Consider the following 22,912-nt stretch of genomic DNA (forward strand, 5'->3'; position numbering starts at 1 on the left):
CAAAGACGCGATGAGATGCAAATTAAGCAACCAATTCACGCCATGATAGCAAGTTCCCACTTAGCATAATTAATGTGAATTGAAGTGCAAGTGTCGTTATTATTTATTATACAAGACCATAATGCTTTGTAAAACAATAAAAGTAATTGTTAAAAATTAGGCCCTACACATATTGTAATTACATCCTATAATATTACACAATTGCAGAATTCAAGATAACACAATAACCAATTATTTTTGCACAAACAAGTCAGCACTTGAATATGTGTCTAAAGGCCTTTGCACACCAAGTCCGTATTTTTCGCATGCTTTTTTTAAAAGTCTGTCATCCAATAAAAATCATTATGTACAGAAACCTTGCAATACAAGACAAAATGGAGAGACACATTTGCCCCCTTGCTTCTCTCCTGAGCACTGTTGTGCATTTCTGTATCGGCTAACGTTACCTTCTCCTTGGTCACGTAAAATTTTTAGGGCATTGCTTCCATATATTTCCACTTCTTTTTCCTACTGGCCCCTCGTCCACTTCTGCCCTGCTCTTTTCTCTTGTTGCAGAGTCATTTGTCTCGCAGGTTACACCACATTTTCTTGACTTCTTCTTGGTCAAACAACTCTAAAGATGGGTAAAAATGCAGGAAATCAAACCTGTTCAGAATACTTTAATGATGGCAAAAGGTTTTTGGAGTTGGAGTTGGAGTGTAAACCTGATTGACGCAACATGAGGTCATTTAACGAGCAACAGTCTCAGACAAATGATATGTACTTGGTGTGCAAAGGCCTTAAGTGTGCTCATGAGTGTGCGTAGATACTGAAAAACATCTTCGTGTGAACTGCATCAGTGGGTTTTAAGAAGAATCTTTTTGAGAACATTGGGTGGTTGAGGCCAAATGTCTCCATCATCCTCGATTTTGTTAAATGTATCCATCATACCCCGACACATGCTAAATGGATTATTCCCATCAGTGAAACCCAGGACAATTGTGTAATGATAAAGGAGTATTACTGGTAGTTGCTCTAATGATCATTTTGACCATGGAGAGTTTGTTATGTGGGCAAACACTGCCATTAGCTGTGAAAATAAACATCTCTAGATCTGTCAGAGCGGATATGATCCTCGTTTAGAACGAGCTGCGGTTAATACCACATCTCTGTTCCTCTCTCTCTGGATTGGGTGGATATGACTAACTTACTGTAACTCCTACCACACAGCCTGCCAAGACTTTTGGCTTTATTGTTTGGCTAAAGTAGCAGAAAATCGCCTGTCATCCACTTTAATCGAGTAAAAGCCCTCACCCTGAGGCGCAGACCGAGAATCAGCTTAACCTTTTTATAAATCCTACTCCTATCAGCTGCGGGGACAAACAGAAAACTGGCCTCTTATCAGCGCTATAATCCGCACTATAAAACACGATGAGAAACAGATATGGAACTTTTGGATCCAGACAACTGTGGAATATAAATCACTTTGGCACCTCAAATCATGTGACGCTACAGCTCTCACTGTGAGACAGACAGAGAGACACTACAGGGGTCTCAACACACAAAAGCTCCTCTCAGGCGGCTGCTCCACGTGCAAACCATTACTAAACCTCCATTATGGACTATATGGCCAATTTATTAAAAAGTACGTCCCTTCCTCTAAATAATAAAGAGCATTGTTGGTATCAGGCAGCTTTTTGTAGAAGGAGAAATGGCCGTGTAAATGAGCAGTGAGCTGCATTAGAGTATCATTCTTAGCAAGGTCTTTATTTTCCTGTTCCTATTAATTCCAAGTGTGTGTGTGTGTGTTTGTGTGAATATTTCAGTTCTTTTCCCAGTATTTTACTTAACAAGGTTACATTATTGTTCTGCTGACCTGCTCACTTCAGCATGTTAAAGCTGAAAAGACTGGATGATTAATCCATTAGTCCGCTGATGGAAAATTAATCAGCAACAGTTTTGACAATCAAATAATCAACACATTCAATTTTCAAGTAAAAATGCCCCAAAATCACTTGTTCTACCTTCTGAAATGCGAAGATTTCCCCCTTTTCTTTGTGTTTTATGATAATAAATTGAATATCTTTGGATTTTGGAGAGTTTCTCTGATAAAATAAGTAATCTCTAAGACATCACCGTGAACTCTGTGAACTTTTAATGGGCATTTTTTACTGGTGTCTGACATTTTATAGGCAAAACAATAAATTCATCTCAACACATTTATGCTTCTTATGATTTCATGGGAATAATAGTGAACAAGAGTAAAACTATTCACTCCATGAGGGCTGTTGAACACAAATTAAAAGACTAAAAAAATGTACATTTCAACATTTAGTTCCTCGCTAAATATACCAAAGTTTTCAAACTGGGCAATTTAAAGGGATACCTCGCAGATTTTCAAACAGCTCTGTGTCATAACAATGTGGGCCGTATGTGTAAATGAACTATGGTAAACTTTCCTCCATCTTACCAGTGCCCAGATGTCCCTGCTCATCCCCCAGCTCAAATCACGTCATCCAGCAGATTTTTGCCAGCTCTTGGGCTGCTGTTCAAACTACAGATTGTATTTCCACATTGCGTTTGCCCGCCACCACCAAGCGGCAACCTCCAAGGCGGACAAGAAACACATGTTAAAATGTTCATTTTAATGCCCAACGTCCATTATTTTTAAAGTCTATGGCCACCACAGACACAAAGAGTATCTCTCTTGCTCTCTCAAACCCCAATCAAACTGTAAAACAAGGCCATGTTGGTCAAATGTAAACCAAGATTCTGTTACAGCATTGTTTATTTCTCACCTTATATGTTTTCAGAAACATCTTTTAGCTTAATGTTTAACTGTAATTCAAGATTGTTTGCTACCAGCCGGCTGCTATATTGTTACCAGTGTTGGACTCATTACTATAAAAATGTAAGATATTACTCTTTTCAAAAGTTATAATATTACTTAACTTATTACTCCCTGCCAACAGTAACTTGTTACACTACTCGTTATGTTACTTTTCTGTTACACCCCATAAAACTGGTTATTGCATATCTCTCCAAAATTCAGATGTGCACCTCTGCATGAATGTCAGGGTAATCGCTGGTGAGTGTAGCTAAGGCTAGAAGCTTCTTTTTTACCTGGGGGTCTCCAGTTGCCTGTGACTGGTATTTTCCCAACATTTCATCCACCACATATCCAGCCTCAAGCTTTATTACTTCTTGGTAGCTGCAGATGTCCACGATTAAAATCCAGTTTGGGATGTTTAGCTGGTGCAGGGCTACAGCCGACCTCTGCAGCCGAGGAGGGCTCACCTTGGTGGGGTGTATTTCCTGGAGCTTCACGTTGTTGTGTTGTCTGTTGTAGTAGCCGAGGTGTTTCAGACCGGAGGTTTGAGGATGTGTTTTTTGCAGTGGAAATAGTTTTAGTCCGACTACCTGCAGCAACAATATTCTTGTCATCTTTACTCTCAACAAAGTCAAAGTGATGGGAATATTTCCAGCCGCTAAGGTAAGCGTTTCCAACTAGCTTGCTGCTTTGTGACATGCCTGTGCAGCATGACGATTACTAAAATGAGTCGTCTGATATGATTGTTGTATTTCAAGTTAGTCGCGATGTGATAAGAAAAGTAACGTGTTGTTTGGTTTTGGGGTGACCGTAATATCATTACTGGAATTTTATTACTAATTAGTTACACTACTCGTTACTGTAATGTTATTAGTGTAACACGTTACTGCCCAACACTGATTGTTACCTAAGTCAAAACGAGAAGGGTCTAGATTCAGTCTAGCAGAGTGCAGACTACACACTTCACTACACACCCACTTTACTACAAGACAGTAATGAAGGGAATGTCAGTAAACAGTGCTGTGAAAAGTGGTGTCATAAGAACACAGAGTTTGTTACCTTGCATTGAAATATGGTCATTAAAGTTTCTCTTGTAGCATTTGTATCAACTGAGAGTCATATTATTTTGTAAACAGTATTTTCTGAAACAGGCGTGTTGATAATGTTGTTTTGTAGACACAGTATCTATGGTGATGTATTAGTCACAATAGAAACACAGCCTCAGACACCACGATGATAGAGGTAAGGTAGCTGAAAATGTCTGGTGAATAAAGCACGGTGTTGTGTGTTTAAATTTTGATGGACCTCCGTGACAGCTGATACTGGTCTACATCTGTGTGTGTGTGTGGCCTCAAAAAACTTTTTGCAAAGGAACAGACATGACAAACAAACTTCAAACTCCGAGAAACTGGAGGTCTGCAGGTCATAAGATATCTACAATACCCGCCTCACCCAAAGGCAGTCCATACCGCACTAATGTGTTCCCAGTGGAGCCGGGCCAGTGCAGCTTCTGGTGAATCAGTCCCCGCTGCTGGATCTTACCTCAGCCCACCCTCATGATTATTTCTTAGGGGAGAAATAGTAGAGACTGGCTGGGAAGTGACTCACAGCGTGTGGATCTTGGACTGAATTTACAGGATCTCGGCTACATCCTCCAAACAGCCACAGTCACTGAGAGGGGGTTTGTGGGAAATGTGAGACAAAGAGAAAGAGGGCGATGGAGAGAAAGAATGATGCACTGAGGGAAGGAGTTTGGTGTTGGCGTGATATGCAAGTGTGTGTGTGTAAAGCTCAGTGGCGGATGGCTGTGAAGTTTGTGGAAGGGGTGTTGGCTGGCCCCCATGCAGACTTCCTTGCTCAGCCGTGGGGTCGACAGTCTCTCTGAAAGGCGGCATTGTCCCTCCTCTGGGCCCTCTCTCTCGCTCGCAGAGTAAACACAGGCTACAGCGGAGGGAGAGGGGAGAGGAGACGAGAGGAGAGGAGGGATGACCGAAGGGGCCACAGCGAGGATACACAAGGGTGAGGATGAAGGGAGGAGGAAGTGGAGGAGTCCTGAAAGAGAGGTTTGTGTGTGTGTCCTCTTTAGCAACCCCCTGTCACCTATTCCCCTTCCCACCCGAGTCCCACATCCACCCCACTGCATTAGGAAGCTGCCCTTTGATGAGGTCTGTGTATGTTCAGGGGTGAACACGGGTCGAGGTCAGAGAGAGTGGGTGATGTAGGGGGGCTGGTGCGTCGGGTCAAGGCACGGCTATGTGTTTCAACACCTCCGTGCACCGAGGCTAGGCTCACACGGATCAGAGCCGACCTTTCACCCCGCTCCGACCGATTGATCTTTAGCCTGATCTGATCTGAGGAGGATCGTGTATCGGCTCCATCTGACGGGAGAAACGCGAGCCAACGAAAAGCATCAGAGGATGTCAAAGCTGCGCGGCGTAAGATGATTATGTTACAGGGTATAAAATCATATTGTGTAATGTTTTATTTTCTGTGAGGGTTTCAGAGGGCGAGAGAATGTGTGTGCATGCACATTTTGTGTGGCCCCCTCTGAGGTTGGCTGTAACTTAATCTGCCTCCTGCTGTGACCCTGGGAGGTGGTCTGCAGGAGGTAAGCCATCTCTCCCTGGGGCTCTTTGCTCTCTCTTTTTCATTTTCACACACAAACACACACACAGAACGCAGAGAGAAAGAGAAAGAAGACGGTGGGAACGTCTAATAACTTATGGTGCGATGTGACGGTTGGTGTGAAAGGCTTTAACATGTTGTCTTAAAGGGCTGAGCAATCATGCTGCGATAAAAATGTACTTGCAGGAAATAGCAATTCCCAGAAATCTTGTTGTCGATATCCTTGTGAGGCTGTGGATATCTTAAAATTAGTGAGTCATCACCAAACTAATACAGTGTAAGACCATGTAATGAAACTAAGATAACACTACTCCTAAAATACAAAACAATCTCAATACTATCACACAGTGAACCATTTTGTTTCCTTACGCTGACACGTCTTAGGAAACAAGTCCTCACAACGAGAGAGAAAGTTATAGTTATAGAGTTATAGACTTAGACACTAAGTACTTACTTACAGAGAGTAAGTATTCATCCACATGTGTAACTAACAGCTCTCAGACCAACACAGTGCAACTGATGAACTATTGTTTGTGGGCTCAATATGCCCTCACGTGTTACCTGGCAGGATCATATGACCCTTAAATTATGATGGATTGTGAGTAAGAAATAGAGTTCTGATCAGCAAATCTGTTTAATGTTATTTGACAGTATTAGCTGATCACGTATTTCATATATCGGCTAATAAGTAACAAGAATTTGCAGTAATGTTTTTTTCAAATGTAAAATGTCCTGCTCAGTGCATAGGTTGTGCCATTCTTTTTTAATGACTTTAAGATGAGATTTTGGACATTAATATAGCAGCAAATCACTATTTGATATGTACGGACATAGTGGAATAATGGTGTCCTGAGCTGAGAATGAAGTCACGCTCTTTCTGTGTGTGTTCTGATATGAGCTTCTCTGTTCTTTGTTTTGATAGCCGAGCCACTGGCTAGCTAACTGCTGCCGCCCTGCACTGTGCTCACAGTTAACGCTGATAACGCTGTCCCAACACACAGTGGCGGGACAGAATTCTTACAAAATAGTAATCCCCACTCTCCTCCCCCATGTTACACTGTTAGCTTTGTCAGCACTGTTGTTGTTATTACCACTGTTAGCACCATTAATGTAGCGAGTACTGCTAACTGCAGCCATTTCAGCTCAGCCATCCTCATATCTGCTTGTGACATCAGAGGTGAGAGTCGTGTTAAGACAATCCCAGCCCAAATTCTGAATGTTGCAAAGCATATAGCACATTTAGTAGCCAAATTTAAAGGGCCCTAATAAGAAATGTGTTTGCGTAATATGTTAATGTTTAAAAATAAATAAATAAAATAAAATACAATTTAATGAAATATACGTAAATATTAATATAATATTTTTTCAAGCAATTAGCCAAAAAATGTTGTACATTTCTGCAAACCACAAATACATTTGTGTGTTATTGTCTAGCAGGTACGTTGAAACTTCACATTTCAATAATGCTATGGTTAACTTGTGGTTAAGTTTAAGCACAACAGCCACTTGGTTATGGTAAGGAAAACATCATGTTCTGGCTTTAAATACCCTGGGCTGGAGGCATAAACCCTGCTGGAAAAGTAGCAATGTCTCCATAAAAAACTGTGGAAAAACCATAGAGCTGCCCCCTAACAGTCGACTAAACCTTAGTCGACCAGAAAGATCATTTGTTGGCAAGATTTCATTGGCCAGTTAGTCACAGGGAAAAAAAAAAAATCAGGTAAATATGCTAAACGATGCTTGTTACAGTTGCTTAGCAGCCTCAAACACAACCTGCCGCTGCTCTCTTGAAAGCTGACACAAAAAAGGCACAAGAGTAGCACCCAGGTGGTTCAAGATGCGGCATGTGTACGGCCCCTAATTTCCAGGCCTGGTACCTGTGGTTATTCCACAGGCTAGTTAATAACATGTCAGGCAGGAAATCCAAAGTGTGGGATCATTTTGAGAAGGTGAAGGACGAACCCAAGGTGATATGTAAACTCATCTTCATTGGTCGACTACAAACATGACGTATCATCTGAAACATGGAAGTAGCTACATGCCCATTAGCCACTTAGCACAATCATTACTGCTTTGCCGACAGCGTCATTAACAGGCGGCTCGCTCGGTGTGTGACGTGCACTTGTAGATGAAATATAGGCCTATATTAATGAAGGTTCATTAGTACGGTTTTGTATTTCTCTGTAATGTAGCACAGTGTTAACAATGTTACTGATACTTTTCTTTCTCACACCTTCAACTCAAACCATTGTGTTGCCCTGCCCAAAATATATAATTTAATAATTAAATTAGTATCGTGAACATGCCGGCGACTAGTCGACTAATGGCCCTAAATGATGACTATTGGTCGACTAGAAAGATTCTTAGTCGAGGGCAGCCCTAAAAAACAGCAACTGATCTCTAAAAAACAGCCCACCCACATCTCAAACAGTGATCTGCAGTCACTATAGGGTTACTATAGCCTCACATAGATATTGGTGTGGATTTGAGGCTCATTCAGTATTAGCTCTTCTCATTTTCAGGGCAGGAAACATGATTCAAAGGTTATTGCATCAATTTTCAAAAATGAGACCAAGTAAAGGCAGCACTTTCTGTCGTGTTAAATGTGCGGCGCAACATTACAGCAACCTCATTTAATGAACTGCAGGTAAACAGCTCTGTTTATATTTCCATTGGGTCTGTAATTCTGTGCTTTAGCAGTGATGTGTGAAGACCTGCAGTTGCAGAATGGGTCATGTCCAGACCTGCTGGTTTTTCCATCCACCAGGTGGGGAGGAAAGGGTCAAAGGTGACTAATTGAGGTGAGGGTGTGGTGTGAACTCTGACCCCACTGACATTTGGGTTTCACGTCTGTAAATGGGGCCAAGGAGGAATAAACAACTTGGCACATTTCAAGCAGGTCTACGCACACAATAGTCGGTGAATAATCGGATTTATGTGATCAAAGCATTTTGCACATTTCAAAGTAAGGCGATTCCTATTTGCAATTTTCCCTCAGATTTCCATGGATTCGTATAAAAAAGCCACGTGAAATTAGTCAGAGGTTTCACACATTGTCACCAACAATGAAAAAGACAATTAGACTAACCCGAGACAGGTTAACATCCAATTATTAGTTTGTTTATCACTGATGTGGAGACACAAGAAAACCAAAAACGGTCACTCCTTCACTCCCACTGTGTCACTACTGACGTTTTCTTGAGGTAATAGCCACAAGTGACCCCACCTCCGCTGACACATACACACCCGAGCCACAGCCCCCGCATACGACCTCCACCCCTGATGGATAACTCAACATACAAACACACACAGCTGAGAGATTTTTTCTTGCCTCTGTCCTCCTCAGACAGGAAACCTCAGTTTCCACTCCTCCTCCTCCTCCTCCTGTGGGCCTCTCACTCCCTCCTTCTCTTTCTCTCTATCCCTCTATCCTCTGCTTTTGTTTTTCTCTCACATTCACTGCTGTGCTTCCTCTTTCAGTTTGTTTTTCTCATCCACTTCTCATCTCATTCTTCTCTCACCTTCTCCTGTAACCCCCACCTGGCGGTAATGGTACATTCATTACCAGGTTATTTCCTCTATTCACACCCTTTCTACTTAATTATACAGATAAATAAAAGTTTCACCCACTGAGTTTTCTCTTGCTGTCAATCTAAACCTCTCCCCCCTTCTCCTTGCCCAAAAAAGCACACGGGATCGTACACAGGATTATGTAATAGCAGCATGCATGGAGCCACTGGGGAAGGGCTACTGAGGAAAAAGACAAGTTGTTGGAGCACTGGAGTCACAACGGCTAAAACACAGAGACTGAGTGACACGTGTATTCACATGCTTCAACCCAGGGAGACATTAGCACAAGATCTGCTTGTACAAAGAGAATAGGAATATATATACATATATACATTGCCCAGGCATTAAAGAGAGTGTGAGCATGCAAAATCATGGTATAAAGATGCAAAAGAAGAGAGGAAGAGAAATATCTGAGACAACACATGAGACAGGGGAGAAAGGAGGGGAATAAGGGAGGGATAGACGGATTGAAGGAGGGAGAGAGTGCAACAGGAAGCTTCTCAGCGAGCTACCGATGGCCTCCAGCCAGAGCGTTCAGACACTGAGGAATTCCAGGCAGAGGGCAGGCAGGGAGGGAAGGTGCCAGGAGGGAGGGAGGGAGGCATGGAGCGAGGAGGGCGGGTCGCACTTGTGGTTTGTTGTCAAAGGGGACTGCTACATGAGAAAGGAAGAGCACGCGTGCTTAAAGCGATATCTCTCAGTGATGGGAATGTTAACATTTCTGTTAGGATGCAAACTGTGGTATGAACAGTCGGACATTGGCATTTCAAGATTTTCCAAACATCTGGTCATGTATTATGAGACATTTAAGTACACAGTTTAGTTAAAGGGAATGTGTGTGAACTGTACATCCAAGTGGTTTTCAAAAAAATCTAAACACTGAGTCAAAAAAATGAGTCGCAGCGTACCAAGAAAGCATAGTTTAGCATCAGAATAAAGAAATGTAATGCCGTGCAGCTACTGGATTCATTGATTATCCAACTGACATATAATTAATCGACAACTCTATTGATAATCAGTTAAATGTTTACGTTATTTTTTAAGCAAAAATGCCAAACATTTGATAGTTCTAGGTTCTCGTTGGCTTCTGGGCTGTTTGTTCAGCCCATTCGCTGGAAGAAAATGTTTGCACTGAACGTTACTGAAACCACAAATATGTATCATTTGTATCGTATCAATGTTTCTAAGGTGATATAATATATAAGCTGACTTTTGTCATCTTGAGGTGGAGGGAATGGCAGATGGCCTGTCACCCAAGCCACAGTCCTCATTGTTTGAGACAACATCGGTTTATTTTTAGCACCCTTTCGCAGCATTTCCACCGATGTTTGTGGCACCAAGTCTGGGTGATTTTTACTAACACATTGCAGCGTTTCCCAGCGGCGTTTGAGCCGAGTGTTTGGTAGAGTTTCCCAAACGGTGTTTCAGCTACCAAATCTGGGTATTTTTTAAAGATTGCACATCAACACACTGCGGCATTTGAGCCAACAAATAGGGTGTTCTTTACTAACACATTATGGCATTTCCCAGTGATGTCTGAGCTACCAAATCTGGGTGTTTTTCAATGACACTACGCCGCGTTTCCCAGCGGAGTTTAAGCCACCAAACCTGGGTGGTTTTCACCCAACCTTTCCCTGCCTTTTCAAAAACACCCACCAAACATGGGTGTTTTAGGCCAAAACGTGATCTCTTCCCAACCACAACCCAGTGGTTTTTGTGGCAAAACCTAATCACACCTTCACCTCAGTGTTGTCTATGAATCTGCTACAATATAATGTACAAATCTAACATATCTGTGATTTAAACAAACATAGAATGCCAACATTTCTTTCTGGCGATTGGGTTGTATTGTTGGACAAGAAAAGACAGTAAATCAATAAATCAACATCGACAATAATTGTAAAATGAATCAACAGTAAATATAATCCTGAGGTGCAGCCCTTCACGCAACAAATCACATCACAACATCATACTGTTGGGCAGAAAACCCTGTAAAGAATACAACACACATACAACAGCGACAGCACTTCTGATTTCCGTCCGAGATTTGATATTCAAGGCAGAGCAGGCTGAATTAATCATTAGAGGGAAATTGTGAGTGGTACATAATTTTAATTTGAGAGGAAACACTCCACCACACTCTGCATCTTAATAGCATCCAGACAGACCTGACAACAGAACAGCAATTCCACTTAGTCCGCCGTGTAGTGAGATTAGGCCATGAATGATCTATAAACAGCCATCTGACTGAGATTTCACATTGTGTCAGTAAGCCTCATGACCTGCTCAACCCCGGGATTATCGCACGACACAGTGACCTGACTCGACTCTTGGTGGGGATGGACGGGTGGAAGGATGACGGGTGAACTCTAGGGGAAGCCTGCATTATCAGATCAATACCATTATGCTCTGCCTTTTGGGAATAAGAATTTGACTTTATCTTTCAACAGGAATCAACATCTAAAACGTGAAAAGCTCTTGAGGATTTGTTTTTCATCCTGTGATTCATTTGAAGGGGAGAGAGTTTGCAAATATCATTAGAAAAACTGCTCTGCAATTAAAGCAATCATTCAAACTATTTAGACAGAGCAAATGAAGAGAGAAGAGGCAGGTAAAGGGGGAGAGAGTAGCTGTACATTGGCATGAGGCTAGGAAACTTCCCCCAAGCCACAGTCAATTTATTAGACTCCCTAGTAGCTGCTATATGACATGAACAGTACGTGACTGAGGGGCCACGTGTAGCAACATGTGTTTTGAGTCACTGGTTAGTTTTTCTCCCACCTACTCCCGTTCAAAATCAGATGCATACGTTTTTAATCAGCTAAAACCGTTCTAATCTATACTGCAGCATCGGGACAGCAATCAGTGGTGAACAGATAATCCTCCAGGGGACGATGACTCTGAGTGTTTAAGCAGCAAATCTACACAACATTAATGCTTAAGGCGGTTCACACAACGGTACTGTAGGCTTTGAAGAGTGGTGAGTAATCATACAATAACGTGGGGCATTTCACAACAAAACAGTCTCATAGCGCAGCAACAGGCGGCGGGGAACCAATGAACACAGCAGGAGGCCTACCACCGTCCGTGAGAGGAGAGGAGAGAGGAGAAGAGGAGGGAAGTATGTGTTTGTCTTTGCACTCAGGAGATTTGATCGACATCCCCACCCCGGCTCACTTTGACCTCCCACTAACTCTGCTGGGCCTTTCTACCTCCTGCAGTCTACTGAACGCATTCCCTCCACTCCTCCTCTCTCATCTTTGCTCTGTGATACTTTCATATAAACAAAAACTTGCATGATCTCCCTCAGCCCCATTCCCTCGCCACTTCCTCCCCACTTCCTCAGGCTATATCCCCCTCGTGTGTCATCGCTCTCTTCTCTTCCTCTCCTTTATCAACCCCTCTAACGTCTCTTCTTTCTCTCTCTACTGTCCCCCCCCCCCAGTTTTCAGTCCATTCCTGTGGCCTCTCCCCACAGGCAGTGATGCAATCCTCCGACTCCTGCGCGCAATCACAGGGTCTGGAGTCGGCTCGCCAGCCAAAGCAGGGGCGTCACCGCACCACGCTCAGTAGGAAAGCAACAGGAGAGGAAAGAAGAGAGGGTGGGGAGGGAAGGGGACGAAAGAAAAGGAGAAATGAAGCCAATGAGAGAGTGAGGAAAAACAGACTGAGGCTGACAGAGCTGGTGGTGGGTGATAGAGAAAAAAAAAAAAAAGCACAGCGATAAAAGTTAACAGCTCCGTTTTACAGTTTGTGCATTTTCACAGCTAAACTCAGGGTAAACATGTTTTTGTTTTACGTGCATGCGGGGAGGTGTGCGGGGGTTATTTTGACTCATTTGTTCTCGTCAAGGTGCTGGAGGAACTTTTGAATGGATATGATTCTGGAGGATCAAACAGCACAACGTCCCAGCTCGTTGCCCTCTCATCAGCCCACCAACCAGCTGTGTCCGTTCTGCTGGGGCTGCTGGATAGGGTCTGTGTTTCGGAAGTGATGGTTCTCCGCTACTCCCACACTAAATGCTGTCATTCCAGCTGACTCACACCGACATTAGCATTATTCTAACAGCTAGACTGGCAGTATAAAATTCAAGTAATATCTGTGGAGGTGTAACATTGTCAGATCTGGCATTTTAACATAATCTCTGGAGGTCTATACTTTCCCAAACAAAAATGTCCTTTCGTCTATATTTCCTTGCTGGGCCGGTGCAGATGACATGTGTCCCCACTGAGTGTATATAATGGATATGCAGGGGCATGCTAAGCCCTGTAGAGATGCATGCATGCAAGGAGTGATCTTATCAAACGCACAGCACTTAGACATGAATGGAAAAAGGGACGGTGTAGCATTTTAAAAGGCAAAGCTTAAAGCTGAAACCCTGCCATGCCTATATGTGCAGATGTGCACGCACGTATGCACGGACACATTCACCCCTGGTTTGCCGGCTTTGTAGAGGCAGACCTCCCCTAAAGGCAGCACAAGGTCAGGCCAGGAATGCAAAGCACTGGCACCTGCCTAAATCTTTAAAATACCAGGTTCTCTCAGCACACACACACAAACAAAAGGCCGCTCCCTAAAACCCAGAGCAGAGTTTAAGCCTTTGGAGAAATGGCTTCAGCCCAAAAAGAAGCACACAGGTGTGCACGCCAAAATGTGAGGATGTATGTAAAGTATATCACAGATAACCGACACAGCTTCAGGCTTCTTTTAAGTGTATAAAGCAGCTGCCATTGAAGTCAACAGGAGATGTCTGTTATATTGCCTCACTGGTGAAAACCCAGCACCGGTTCTAAGCCACTGGGTAGGAGGGAATGGGAGGAGGTCCAGAAATCTCTCTTTCTTTCTCTCCCCTTTCTCCCACACAGTTAACAGCAAGCTGAGGGCAGATTAATAGGGGTGACATGCATATGGAAAGTGTGGTACGATAAGCAGCAAACCCCTGGGTGTATTTCAGCAACAGTTGCTGGGCCAATGTGGTCTATCCTCCCAGCTACGGAGGCATTCAGTAAATGCACACATAAACACGCCAACTGTACAGCCATACAGACGATGCATACGTGTACACACGCACACTGGTGCACAGCGTGTTGGCTGTGTGTTGTGGAGTTCAGACCAGTTCAGAGCGTTGTGGTACCGCTCCAGCACTGGGAGGGGTGCGCCTGTCTCACAGTCATTTCCTGGACAGGAATATTATGGCACCACACGCATGAGAAACAAACCCCTTTCGCCTTTACACACTGACCCCGGCCACTTTCATTTGCCTGCAACTCAATAAGCCGACGGCACATAGTGAACTCCCTGGGAAGCAAGTCTTCTTATTCAATAGCCAGAGTAATATGATCCCAACAACAGCTTTATGCAACACGGCCTCCAGGAGGCTGGGGGCAATGCACGGGGTGGGGTGGGTGGTTGGTCTCTTATCGCTGTGTGGTGGTGCTGAGGCCTGTCAGACACGTCCACAGTGTCGTAACTTTCCTATTTCTTTGCCCCAGAATTCCTGGATGGCCACTCCCTGTCCTTGGAGAGGGCTGGGTGACACCTGTGCACCAGCCATGCTGCCCAGGAGAGAGCCAGGAGGGGAGGAGGGGGGGCACACAGAGCCAGATGTGCTTTGGACAGAGAGTGTCTCCATTGGTGTTTGTTAGCATGTGAGTCTACATGTGTGCTTGAGTGTGTTTATGTACAGAGAGAAGGGACAGGGCAGGGGCTCGGCTTCCAAAACCAAAGCATTTTGAAAGGGGAGGAAAACAGGAAGAGGGAGAAATACAAAACAGCAGAGAGCAATTAGCGGACAAAGTGACTGGATGTGTATTTTTGTGTGTGTGTGTGTTGGGGGGCAAACACACACACAGGGTGATCAAGGAGCTCCTGCTTCTTTAAATTTGGGCGTGCCCCCCATACTGTCTGCTATACCGCCATTTCAGCCCTTCTGCCTCCCTTGCCAGTGATCTCACATATATATGTACACACAAAGCCGGTGTTGTCTTTTCCTTGTGAGGCTGTGCCAACTTAACGGCAGCCCTGTGTTCTCCCTCCTCACATGGAGCGCCTGTTTTCTCTGAGTAACCCTCCACCCCGTGTCCCCTCCCACCATGGCTGGCATTAAGACAAGGTCAATATGACGGTCTTTTCTCTCCTCTCTTTATCTCCCTCCCTCTCCCTTTTCTCTCTGTATTTCTGTGTCCTAGCTCAACTAAGTGACAGGCTCCACCCTACAGCTTTTATCTTTTGCGGCTCTATCCAAGAGAGAGAAACAGAGAAAGAGAGCAGAGAGACAGATGCAAAGGGACAGATGGAGGGCGAGCGAGATGGCGACAGACAGAGTTGAGCATAATGCTGCAAAATGGAGTAACTCTTGATTTAAATTTGTTGGCATGTGTTGCGATCTGTTGGAGACAAGCTCCACAAAGATCTGGAGCCGATTCCTCTTTTGATTTGGCGAAACCCTCTGAACAGTGAGGGCTGATAAATGTGCCGCGGACAATCGTACAGTATATCGGCAGCGTTGGAAAGAACGAGCCTAAGAGAGGATCTCAATTAGTGCTGAAGGTCAGGGCGATGCTCGTGCTCTTACACACTCTTCTGTCCTGAATCAATACTGACATTTAGAATCAATTAAGAAAATAGCCAAGCTCACCGTGACTGACAGCACCATTTATTGAGACCAAGGAGTAAGGGCGTTGAGAAGCAATCGGACGCAGTGGAAGACAGAGAAACAGGCTGTGTTAAGATAGTGACTGGTCGTAATTCAAGATGGCCACTGAGAGTCGGTTATTAAAACTTTTAGCAACCAAATAAAAACAGTGAGGCTACTTCATAGAAGCATCTGAGGTCAGAATAAGTCTTTATTTCACAAAATGTAACCTCAAACTTAAAACATTTCCAAATTACACAAGGCTCCCCTCATAAGAAAAAAAAACAGCCATGGTACATATGAATTAAATTAGTGCTGGCAACATCTCCACAACACCACAGAGAAGGTAAACACTTACAGGCCAAACTTTTTTCTCTCTTCCCCTCTCCTTCTCTCTTTCACTGCATGTATAAGATGAAGAATGTCTTATATAATGTAAGCATCACTTATGAAGCTGGGGGCTCATGGAAAGTGGGAGACGAAAATGCAAGGGAGGGAGGGAGGGAGGGAGTGGAGTTAAAAGCGAGGAGGAGATGGAGTCCCAGGGAGTCGGGGATGGAGGGAAGGAGGGGGTGAAGGGGGCAAAGTCTGGAAGCTAGCTGACAGGACTGGATATGCCCAGACAGGGAGCCGGGCCCAGGCCCAGACTTGAGAGTCGCATTTGAGTCTCCAAAATGCCTCACCCGTCTCTACCTCATCCCCTTCTTTAAAAAACACCATCAATCCCTCTCCCCCGTCTCTCCCTTCTCAGCATGCGATTCTTCACCCGCACTTACAGGCAGAGCCCCTCTTGTCCGACTCCTCCCTTTCTTTTCTCTTCAAACAAGCAAACACACACATACATACCTCAGTCATACTGAACTAGCTGTAGCGCTATTGAGGGGAGACTGGAGAATCCAGGGTGTTGGCCAAGCAAGTAAATAATAATACAAACCAGCTGTGTCTCCACTTAAACTGCATTGCTGTGAGCATATTACCGAACAACTCACAGCTCCTTGAACTGAGCTCCCAGATATCTCAAAGCTGCGGCTAGATCCAAGTTTGCTATCATCTGTAAGTTTAAAGTATGTTGGTGGAAACCCAAAACGGATTTTGAAAAAACAAGCTTTCCTCTATTCCCTCCACCCCTTCTGCGACAGCTCCTTTGCATTGCTGTTATTCTTTCAAGTCTTGGCGTTACTCCTGTATTCTTTCTTTAACTTTTCCTCACCAAGTGTGCCCTGCCCCAGACATGGTCTGCGTATTGTCTGAAGGGCTCCACGAGCTGAAATTCTCTCACGATAGAAACACTGAGCAGGGAGCGCAGAAGGAGCATTAAAGAGAATGAGAAGAGGTAGGGTGGGGTAGCTGGAGTGAGGCACTGAGTTGTCTGTGTTTATTTTGGAAATGCAGGCCTGCAGACTTGCAACAGAGGAACTGACCCCTCAACTTTGCTGTGGCAGATCCTCGCTGAGAGAGCAAGAGCCTTGTGCACGTTTGGGATGTCCCACACAGGTGATTATAAAAAAGGATAGACCATATATTCCCCAAGGGGGGCAATTTTTTTTAAACCCACCCTGGGGACCCAGGAATGGTCTGCTCCAGGAGGAAACAGTGAGGCCGTGAGGTGATTAGTGGTTACAGTTTAACTGGAGAAAAATGCACGCTCCATGAGCCCAGCCAGCCAGGGAGCAAAGCGGTATGCACTGGTCTCCTTCAGTTTGCAAGTTAGTGTGAGTCAAGCTCTGTATCCGCTCTGTCTATTCTTAACGTATGGGTCCAGGAGTCTGGCCGTCACCCCACATAGACACATCACGCTGCAGCACTCCAAAGTATGAGTGTGTCACCTCCACTGTTCCACACATGGCAATGATTAGTGATGAGATATTTTGTGGAAGAAAAAAAAAAGCACAGTGCCAGACCGTGCTGATATGAGAGAGTTGTTTGCTGTCATTTTCAAGTTTAACTCAAGTTCAGCTATTGAATCTGCTCTGTTTCAACTTAGATTTTAATGAATTACATTGGTGACTTCAGCCTTGTGGCTCGAATGAAATCCGCTGGTTTACCGTTCAGCCAATATCAGCTGCAAAATAACCGAGAATTTGCCAAAAAACTCCATATTAATTACAAAGTAAGGAGGTCAAGTTAGTAATAACAGATGGATTATGAAACTGAATTGTAATCTGTTGGTATTGTGGCAGAAGAATTGATACGAAAAAGATAAATCATAATACACGAACACTGTGACACGTAATTTTAAAAGACCTCATCCAAATCCGACCATGGTTACTGTAGCCTACCCCACATCCTCTCTCTAAGTCATCTCACTGGAGGAACATGATCCTTCATCGGGCTACATCATGTATCCCCTCTGACATTTTCAGCCCAATCAAAGGTCAAGAGCTGGGATGAGCAATTCCATTCAACATGACATTAACCTAATGTTAGTCATATTTCATCTCTTGACAGTGGTGCCTCCAGAAGGTGGCCAGATGGGGCCACTGAAAATCTTGGGGTGGCACATCAAAACCAAAAGCCTTGTGTATTTCAGGATTTTTTTATGCTATATATATGCCTTCTCAAGTTCAGGGGAGACTTGTGGGTACCCATAGAATCTATTTTTATGTAGTTATCTTGAGATGAGGTTTCAAAGGACCCCTTTGAACATGGCCTTTGGCACTTGTTCCTCTGCCAAAATTTAGCCTAGCATTGCAGCACTATTTGGCCCCCTTCCCAACAAGCTAGCACGACATGGTTGATACCAGTTCATCAGGTCTTCTAGTTTCATATGATACCAGTACCATCATTATCTGGCTTTAAAACTCAGCCAAGAACGCCAGCGTTGCTACAGAGTGGAAGAGGTTATGGTAATAATTTCATTTGAAGGCAAAATCCCAGCAAATGAATTGGCTCTTTACTCCACATCTGACATTTAGCAAAGTGCTCCTAATGGTGCAACATGTCAAAATGAGCTGTGCCAACATGGTTTGTACCAATGGATGCCTTGGGTTGTCCAGTTTCACAAGATACCCCTATCTTTGTGCCAACTTCGAAAATAAGCACCCCAAAGCCTCTTAATGTTGGCGTCCAGTTGTTTTCACTTGTGGGCGTACTATTGTCTGTAACGGATGAATCACAAATTGTCTGATTAGAAATCCAATTGGTATCATGTTCTTGTCTACAAGTGTAACCACAGGAAGGACATATCTGTCATGTGGGTCTACAATAAAGTGGCTTTTATCCCTGTGAAGATAAATGCAAGTGTGTATCAGGTGCCTTGTTTTGACTGCGTGCTGCCTCATTCAAAGACCACTATAATCCTACCACCCCTGCTGCTGAGTTGCCTTTCAGCTTGACCGTAATCCCCGGCAGCTATGAAACCCCACTGTGATATCAATTCAAACACTCGCACTGGCTCTCCCACTGTAGTTTGTACCACTTATATTCCACCCAATTACTGGTAGCAGTCCTCGTCCTCCTCTGAGTTTTTTCTTTTACCCCTAGTGGAAAACATATTTTAGTGGCCCCACAACACTTGTGTGAAAAACAAAACTTTCTGTCGTCACCTTACATTTCAGATGACAGTTCCTTCCTGATACCATACACACTATGTCAGACTCAACTGCTTCTTTTTACATCAGATGCGGTACACTTTTATTAGCCTGGTTTAAGGCATTAAGTACAAGTGCATTGTGGGTTCCCACCATCCCTCCACCACATGCCTCGTGGTTGTTCTCTGACGCAGGACTATGCCATTAGGGTCCACCTTTTCCACCATAAAGCAGCTGCCTTACCCTCACACGGTCTGAGACCTCAGGGGTATGATGTCACACAGCTGTGGTGCGAGGCAAAACCTTAAGGCACGGGAAAATTAGGGAGGCGACAACCACACCCGTGACTTGCTTTCAGAGACAGGCATGGGTGGAAAGCCTTTATGGTATATCTTCTTGCGTACCCGTTGCGGCAGATGAAGCAACTTGGTGTCAAACTCTGACTGAAGCTCTGTGCAAGCTGTTGCACCCAGCAGCTGTCACAAGTATCTACATCTGGCCAAGCATGCAGTCAGGGTGAGAAAATGTACAGCAAAAAAAAAAAAGGCTGCCCACACAAACACACACGCACACATCCTGAGAGTGTGGAATGCCACCACAGGGATGCACAGCTGGACCCCAGTGGACATCTGGCTTTATATTGGCGCTGAAAGCATTTTCTCTGCAGTGACTAAGTGCTGTGTAAGAGAGGTATCGCCTGCACGACCAGTGTGTGGCTGGTGATAGATGCCTCTTCGTCTGGCCCCGGTCTTTCTGTCAAATGGATGTTATGGTTGACCTGTGGCTGAACTGATCATCAGCTGATTGGATAAACAATGTGGCAAGCAGGCCGTGGTCGCGAGGAGCACCTGTGCTCACAGTTCAGAGAGGGGTTATGGATTAAATAGCAGGGGCCTGGAAGAGGGTGGGAGGAGAGGGAGTCAAAGTCCTCCCTCCACACAAAGCCTGTGCGGCCTCTTTCGCCGCTCCTCTTCCCCCACATACTTTGAGAGAGGTCCAGTGGGCCCATAGCCAGACCTCCTCCAGTCTCATATGATATCTGTGTGACAGTTTCTCTCATGTGCCCACGCGTTATACTCTTCATACAGTCACCTTGGAAATATACGGCAAGCCTACTCAGATCCAAAATACAACTGCAGCCCCCTGAGTGTGCCTCGATCTGCACTGTGGCCTAATGCTTTTTAATGATCAGGCCTTATTCCACTCCAGCACAGGGCTTGTTAGGTCAGCCTTGGCAGGGCTCGGCTCTTTCCCCTGGCATCTTCTGAAACAATGGGCCCATGGGAGGCAGCCAATGGGGAGAAGGTCCATCCCAAACCCAGTCCCAGTGTGCACACAATTAGGCTTAGGGACAGTGGAATTGCTTAATTGGAGGAAAATAGCTCTTTATCTAGGCCTCTGTGCCTGTGCTCATCCTTGCCCCCTGCACTACATGCATGCCTTCGACTCACTTAGAATTGGTCTAAACAAAAATGATATAATGGGAAGGCAAAGATTTGACCAGCTCCACAGATCTGCTGCTGAGACCTGGATCATAAACCTAGCTACACTTTCTCACATTTAACTTAGTGACATGAGCGTATTTAGTCTATTGTGTGGAGACTATAAAGTAAATCTGAGGATGAGTGTGATTTTTTTTGTGGCTGTTTACCTCATGTGGCGGTCACAGTTTTATTTACCAATACATAACTGTTTTAAGTGGATGTCAGCAGTCTGTAGACGTTGAACTCTTTATCAGATGTTGTGACAGAACATCAGAGGAGCTCAGTGCAAGCCTGCGTCTTGCACAACAGCTGGCTGAGCTGTGATGTACGCCCCTATATAGGGCAGGATTTGTGAAACTGCTCTAAAAATGTCTCAGGGTTGAGGAGGGGGGGATGATAGTTTAAGAGAGGATGCAGACAAGCGGAGGAAAAAGGTCGCTCCCGTGTTCAAAGAGGTACTGACACGGTGCGTAAATGGCACAAACGCCGGTAAAGGCACGTCCGCCACGACCGGCCTTGAATATGACAGTGTGGGGAGTCCAAGCTGCAGGATATGGGCGCACCGCTGGAGAGAGTCTCTGAAAATAGGTCACTACCCTGTTTGAACTCGTGCAATTTTTCCACATTGTAGCAGCGCACTCACACCAACGTGGACACACATGACAGCAGACACAGTATACAGGACTGACATGCAAGATAGGCTCGCTCCTGGCTTACCTTACAGGGAAAATGCCGTGGATATGGCCGAGATATCTCCGACTTGGCCCCCCTCTTCCCGGTGCAAACTTCGCACGCAAAGTCCTATGGCTCAAGCGGCGTCGGTGTCAAATGACTCCTCGTCAATGTGTCGCTTTTTCTTCGATAAGCACGAAATATAGAGCTGATGCGTCTTGAAAAAATATTTCTAGGTGTCTGGAGAGGCGGTCCGTTCCCAGACCATTGTCGGGATTCTTTCTAAGCATGGGAAAAAGCAAACATGAGCTCAAACGCAGCGTGTGTGACAGCTGCTTGTTTCAAATAAAGACTAATCTATGGGATGACAGCTTTGTCTGTTGTTGCCGCGGGATGATATATTCTGCATGTTATCATGCCACTGGAAACCCGTCAAGAAGTGTAAACACCCAGATCCGTAACCTTTAACTGTTCCCGCTGAGGAAAAAGGAAAAAATGAAGACCACTGCTTGTGTTGTGCATCAAAAACGCAAAGGTGATTTCTTCCTAAATTCAAAGCGCATCGCTTAATGGCAACGCTGGTCAAGTGGGGTTTCCTATGGGTGGTCGTGGTTCTCCTGACGGGGTGGGAGGGCAGTTGAGACCAGAGGGATGGCACGGAGTGGTGGGTAGGGTAGATAGGGCGGGTTGGCGACGGGGTGTGGGGTAGAGGGGGAGGATCGTCTCCTTCTTCTTCGGTGCTTTTCCAGATGCCGAGGTGGAGCTGTTTGCTTTCTTTTCTCGCAGTTGTCCTCGTGTATCTTCTATTTTTCTTTTCTATTTTTTATTTTTTTTTTTTAATTCTCTGAGCACTCAAGGAGACGATGAGTGTTGGTGGTAGTCTCCCCCAAGACCGTCTGAAGCGCACAGACAGCCGCCCGGAGCCCAGCCAGCCCGTCAGGACCAGCCCAGAGTCTGCCAGCTCAGCGCATGCTTACTGCTCCGCCCATCCACCATGGGCAGTCCCCGGCTCCTCTCCAAACTCTCCCTCTCTCTCTCTCTGTCCTCATGGTCATCTCTCCGCCTCAGCTCCCCTCCATCAACAGGCCCTCATGAAGGGTAACACCCCTCTTATTTCACTGTCTGCTGTTTGCTTCTCCAGAGTTTAGGAGTTAAGACATCTCTGTTCTCATGCTGGCCACCAGCGCTGCCTCACCAGCACTGAAAACTCTGTTACATAATTGAAAAGTTGTGACTCCCAGACAGCCAGTTCCTCTGCTGTAACACTAATGTAGCCTGTATTTACATCCCCATGAACCAATACATACAGCACTATGTGTTATATGTGTTACTGCGTGTTATATATACTGGAGGAGAAAGGATTAGGAGGAAACTGTTTCAGTAAAAACAAAAAAATCAAAATCATAAAATTAAGCCGACAACAATTCTGCACTCTGCACATTATACAATGTGCACGTTCTTAGTGTACAAGTGTCATACAAAAATCTGACAGTGCCGGACTAAGCACATTCAGCGCCCTGGGTAAGCTTTCGCTGGCAAGCCCCACCCCACGCCCCCCTCAAAAAAATATTATTATCTTTATTATATT

General features: G+C 44.8%; 1 protein-coding gene across 2 annotated transcripts in view; it reads right to left on the bottom strand.

The window, feature by feature from the left end:
• The window catches only part of glis2b (GLIS family zinc finger 2b), a 32,527-nt gene extending 10,268 nt beyond the window's left edge, over positions 1-22,259 (bottom strand). The window contains exon 1 of one of the 2 annotated variants that reach the window (XM_033644124.2): positions 21,370-21,508. The gene's annotated coding sequence lies outside the window, so the exon portion shown is untranslated. Of the gene's footprint in view, positions 1-21,369 lie in introns of both variants that reach the window. The other variant, XM_033644123.2, reaches the window with a different exon arrangement.
• Positions 22,260-22,912: the final 653 nt, after the last annotated feature.

This window comes from Epinephelus lanceolatus, chromosome 18 (genome assembly GCF_041903045.1).
Source record: "Epinephelus lanceolatus isolate andai-2023 chromosome 18, ASM4190304v1, whole genome shotgun sequence".
In the NCBI taxonomy this organism is placed as follows: domain Eukaryota; kingdom Metazoa; phylum Chordata; class Actinopteri; order Perciformes; family Serranidae; genus Epinephelus; species Epinephelus lanceolatus.